The sequence below is a fragment of the Arachis hypogaea genome, chromosome 12 (genome assembly GCF_003086295.3).
Source record: "Arachis hypogaea cultivar Tifrunner chromosome 12, arahy.Tifrunner.gnm2.J5K5, whole genome shotgun sequence".
NCBI classification, from domain to species: Eukaryota; Viridiplantae; Streptophyta; class Magnoliopsida; order Fabales; family Fabaceae; genus Arachis; species Arachis hypogaea.
This window is the reverse complement of record NC_092047.1, coordinates 66,643,905-66,648,916: the sequence shown is the minus strand read 5'-3', so window position 1 is coordinate 66,648,916 and position 5,012 is coordinate 66,643,905. Positions and strand designations below refer to the sequence as shown.

Sequence of the window (5,012 nt, the reverse complement as noted above, 5' to 3'; positions counted from 1 at the left end):
TCGGGCAAAGTATAGAATATTATATATTGCTGGAATCCCTAGATGTCTACTTTCCAACGCAATTGAGAGCGCATCATTTGGAGTTTTGTAGCTCCAGAAAATCCACTTTGAGTGCAGGGAGGTCAGAATTCAACAGCATCTGCAGTCCTTCTTCAACCTCTGAATCTGATTTTTGCTCAAGTCCCTCAATTTCAGCCAGAAAATACCTGAAATCACAGAAAAACACACAAACTCGTAGTAAAGTCCAGAAATGTGAATTTTATTTAAAAATTAATAAAATATATTAAAAACTAACTAAATCATACTAAAAACTATGTAAAAACAATGCCAAAAAGCGTATAAATTATCCGTTCATCAAGCATCATCATCATCCCAGCCGATTTATCGTCTCGTGCAGCGCCTCTTTGTGCGCCTGGACTAGATAAAGCATCGCAGGAAGTGATGAGCGGATAATTTATACGCTTTTTGGCATTGTTTTTAGTATGTTTTTAGTAGAATCTAGTTACTTTTAGGGATGTTTTCATTAGTTTTTATGTTAAATTCACATTTCTGGACTTTACTATGAGTTTGTGTGTTTTTCTGTGATTTCAGGTATTTTCTGGCTGAAATTGAGGGACCTGAGCAAAAATCAGATTCAGAGGTTGAAGAAGGACTGCTGATGCTGTTGGATTCTGACCTCCCTGCACTCAAAATGGATTTTCTGGAGCTACAGAACTCGAAATAGCGCGCTTCCAATTGCGTTAGAAAGTAGACATCTAGGGCTTTCCAGAGATGTATAATAGTTCATACTTTGCCCAAGTTTAGATGACGCAAACTGGCGTTCAACGCCAGCTCTCAGCCCAATTCTGGCGTCCAGCGCCAGAAACAAGTTGCAAAGTGGAGTTCAACGCCCAAAATGGCACAAAAGCTGGCGTTCAACTCCAAGAAGGACCTCTACACGTGCAACACTCAAACTCAGCCCAAGCACACACCAAGTGGGCCCCGGATGTGGATTTATGCATCAATTACTTACTTTTGTAAACCCTAGTAGCTAGTTTATCATAAATAGGACCGTTTACTAGTGTATTAGATATCTTTTGATCCTGGATTGTATCTTTTGATCATTTTTAGATCTCTAGACCTCCATGGGAGGTTGGCCACTCGGCCATGCCTACCCTCTATTCACTTATGTTTTTTCAACGGTATTGTTTCTACACTCCATAGATTAAGGTGTGGAGCTCTGCTGTTCCTCAAAGATTAATGCAAAGTACTATTGTTTTTCTATTCAATTCATCTTATTTCGCTTCTAAGATATTCATTCGCACTTCAATCTGAATGTGATGAACATGACAATCATCATCATTCCCTATGAACGCGTGCCTGACAACCACTTCCGTTCTACATTAGATTGAATGAGTATCTCTTAGATCTCTTAATCGGAATCTTCGTGGTGTAAGCTAGAATGATGGCGGCATTCAAGAGAATCTGGAAAGTCTAAACCTTGTCTGTGGTATTCCGAGTAGGATTCAATGATTGAATGACTGTGATGAGCTTCAAACTCGCGATTGCTGGGCGTAGTGACAGACGCAAAAGGATAGTAAATCCTATTCCAGCATGATCGAGAACCGACAGATGAATAGCCGTGCTGTGACAGGGTGCGTTGACCATTTTCACTGAGAGGATAGAATGTAACCATTGACAAGGGTGATGCCTCCAGACGATTAGCCGTGCCGTGATAGGGCATTTGGATCATTTTCCCGAGAAAAGACCGAAAGTAGCCATTGACAATGGTGATGCATTACATAAAGCCAGCCATGGAAAGGAGTAAGACTGATTGGATGAAGATAGCAGGAAAGCAGAGGTTCAGAGGAACGAAAGCATCTCTATTCGCTTATCTGAAATTCTCACCAATGATTTACATAAGTATTTCTATCCCTATTTTTTTAATTATTTTCAAAAACCCCATTACTATTTTATATCCGCCTGACTGAGACTTACAAGGTGACCATAGCTTGCTTCATACCAACAATCTCCGTGGGATTCGACCCTTACTCACGTAAGGTATTACTTGGACGACCCAGTGCACTTGCTGGTTAGTTGTGCGAAGTTGTGAACCATGGTATTGGCATCGCGTTTTTGGTGCCATTGCCAGGGAAAGAAAGAGCAATGAATTTTACATAATCAAAGTGTAATCACAATTTTGCGCACCAAGTTTTTGGCGCCGTTGCCGGGGATTGTTTGAGTTTGGACAACTGACGGTTCATCTTGTTGCTCAGATTAGGTAATTTTCTTTTTGTTTTCTTTTCAAAAATTTTCTTTTTAAAAAAAAATCTTTCAAAAATTTCTCCTTTGTTTTCGAAAAATTTTTTTAAAATAAAATAGTTTTCAAAAATATATTTTTCTTCAGAATTTTTAAGAATGAATTCTAGTGTTTCATAAAGCATGTTGAAGCCTGGTTGGCTGTAAAGCCACGACTGTAGGGCATGTTAGACGTGTCATGTCTGAGTATATACTAAAGCTTGGCTGGCTATTCAGCCATGCCTGACCCTTTGATTGGAGCTTTAGACTAAAGAGCATAAGATTCCTGGAATTCATATTAAAAATTTTGGAATCCTTATTTTTCTTTTTCAAAATGATTTTCGAAAAAAATTAAAAGAAAATACAAAAAAATCATAAAATCATAAAAATCAAAAATATTTTTGTGTTTCTTGTTTGAGTCTTGAGTCATGTTATAGGTTTAGTGTCAATTGCATACTCATCTTGCATTTTTTCAAAAACTCTCATGCATTCATAGTGTTCTTCATGATCTTCAAGTTATTCTTGGTAAGTCTTCTTGTTTGATCTTTGCATTTGCATGTTTTGTGTCTTTTCTTGTTTTTCATATGCATTTTTGAATTCTTAGTGTCTAAGCATTAAAGAATTCTAAGTTTGGTGTCTTGCATGTTTTCCTTGCATTAAAAATTTTTCAAAAATATGTTCTTGGTGTTCATCTTGACATTCAAAGTGTTCTTGGTGTTCATCTTGACATTCATAGCATTCTTGCATGCATCACATGTTTTGATCCATAACTTTCATGCATTGCATCATTTTTCTTGTTTTTCTCTCTCATCAAAAAAATTCAAAAATAAAAAAAAATATCTTTCCCTTTTTCTCTCTTAAAATTTCGAAAATTAGATTTGACTTTTTCAAAAATTTTTAAAATCTAGTTGTTTTTATGAGTCAAATCAAATTTTCAATTTAAAAATCTTATCTTTTTCAAAATCTTTTTCAAAAATCAAATCTTTTTCATTTTTCTTAGTTATTTTCGAAAATTTTAAAAATATTTTTCAAAAATCTTTTTCTTATCTTTATCACATAATTTTCGAAAATAACATCATCAATTAATGTTTTGATTCAAAAATTTCAAGTTTGTTACTTACTTGTTAAGAAAGATTCAAACTTTAAGTTCTAGAATCATATCTTGTGATTTCTTGTGAATCAAGTCATTAATTGAGATTTTAAAAATCAAATCTTTTTCAAAAACTAATTTCTATCATATCTTTTCAAAAATATCTTCTTATCTTACCTTTTTCAAAAAGTGATTGCAAAATATATTTTCTAACTTCCCAACTTCCTATCTTTTCAAAATTTGTTTCAACTAACTAACTAACTTTTTGATTGTTTCTTACCTTTTTCAAAACTACCTAACTAACTCTCTCTCTCTCTCTCTCTCTCTCTCTCTCTCTCTCTCTCTAATTTTCGAAATTATCTCCCTCTTTTTCAAAAATTTCTTTTTAATCAACTAATTATTTTTTTTATTTTTGATTTTCGAAAATTACTATTTTTTTTAAAAACTATTTTCAAAAATCACTAACTCTTTTTCAAAAATAATTTTCGAAAATCCTCACCCCCTCTTCTATCTGTGTTCGAATTTTTTTCTTCTCCTCTTCTTCTACTAACAATAAGGAACCTCTTTACTATGACATAGAGGATTCCTCTTCTTTTCTTGTTCTCTTCTTTTTCTTATGAGCAGGAACAAAGAAAAAGACATTCTTGTTGAAGCTGATCCAGAACCTGAAAGGACTCTGAAGAGAAAACTAAGAGAAGCTAAATTACAACAATCTAGAGACAACCTTATTGAAAATTTCGAACAAGTAAAGGAGATGGCAGCCGAACCCAACAACAATAATGCAAGGAGAATGCTTGGTGACTTTACTGCACCTAATTCCAATTTACATGGAAGAAGCATCTCCATTCCTGCCATTGGAGCAAACAATTTTGAGCTGAAACTTAAGCTAGTTTCTCTGATGCAGCAGAACTGCAAGTTTCATGGACTTCCATATGAAGATCCCTTTCAGTTCTTAACTGAATTCTTGCAGATCTGTGATACTGTTAAGACTAATGGAGTAGAATATGGTTGGACTCTCAACCTAAAGACAGCCTGAACTCTTGGGATAAGCTGGTCACGGCTTTCTTAGCCAAGTTCTTTCCTCCTCAAAAGCTGAGCAAGCTTAGAGTGGATGTTCAAACCTTCAAACAAAAAGATGGTGAATCCCTCTATGAAGCTTAGGAAAGATACAAACAGTTGACCAAAAAGTGTCCTTCTGATATGCTTTCAGAATGGACCATCCTGGATATATTCTATGATGGTTTATCTGAGCTATCAAAGATGTCATTGGATACTTCTGCAGGTGGATCCATTCACCTAAAGAAAACGCCTTCAGAAGCTTAAGAACTCATTGACATGGTTGCTAATAACCAGTTCATGTACACTTCTGAGAGGAATCCTGTGAATAATGGGACGCCTATGAAGAAGGGAGTTCTTGAAATTGATACTCTGAATGCCATATTGGCTCAGAATAAAATATTGACTCAGCAAGTCAATATAATTTCTCAGAGTTTGAATGGAATGCAAGCTGCATCCAACAGTACTCAAGAGGCATCTTCTGAAGAAGAAGCTTATGATCCTGAGAACCCTGCAATAGCAGAGGTGAATTACTTAGGTGAACCTTATGGAAACACCTATAATCCATCATGGAGAAATTATCCAAATC

At 35.3% G+C, this 5,012-nt stretch overlaps 1 non-coding gene across 1 annotated transcript; it reads right to left on the bottom strand.

Moving 5' to 3' along the window:
* Window positions 1-4,465: 4,465 nt before the first annotated feature.
* Window positions 4,466-4,573, bottom strand: LOC112732126 (small nucleolar RNA R71). The gene has a single exon (XR_003167863.1). It is a non-coding gene; the product is annotated as a small nucleolar RNA R71 (small nucleolar RNA).
* Window positions 4,574-5,012: the final 439 nt, after the last annotated feature.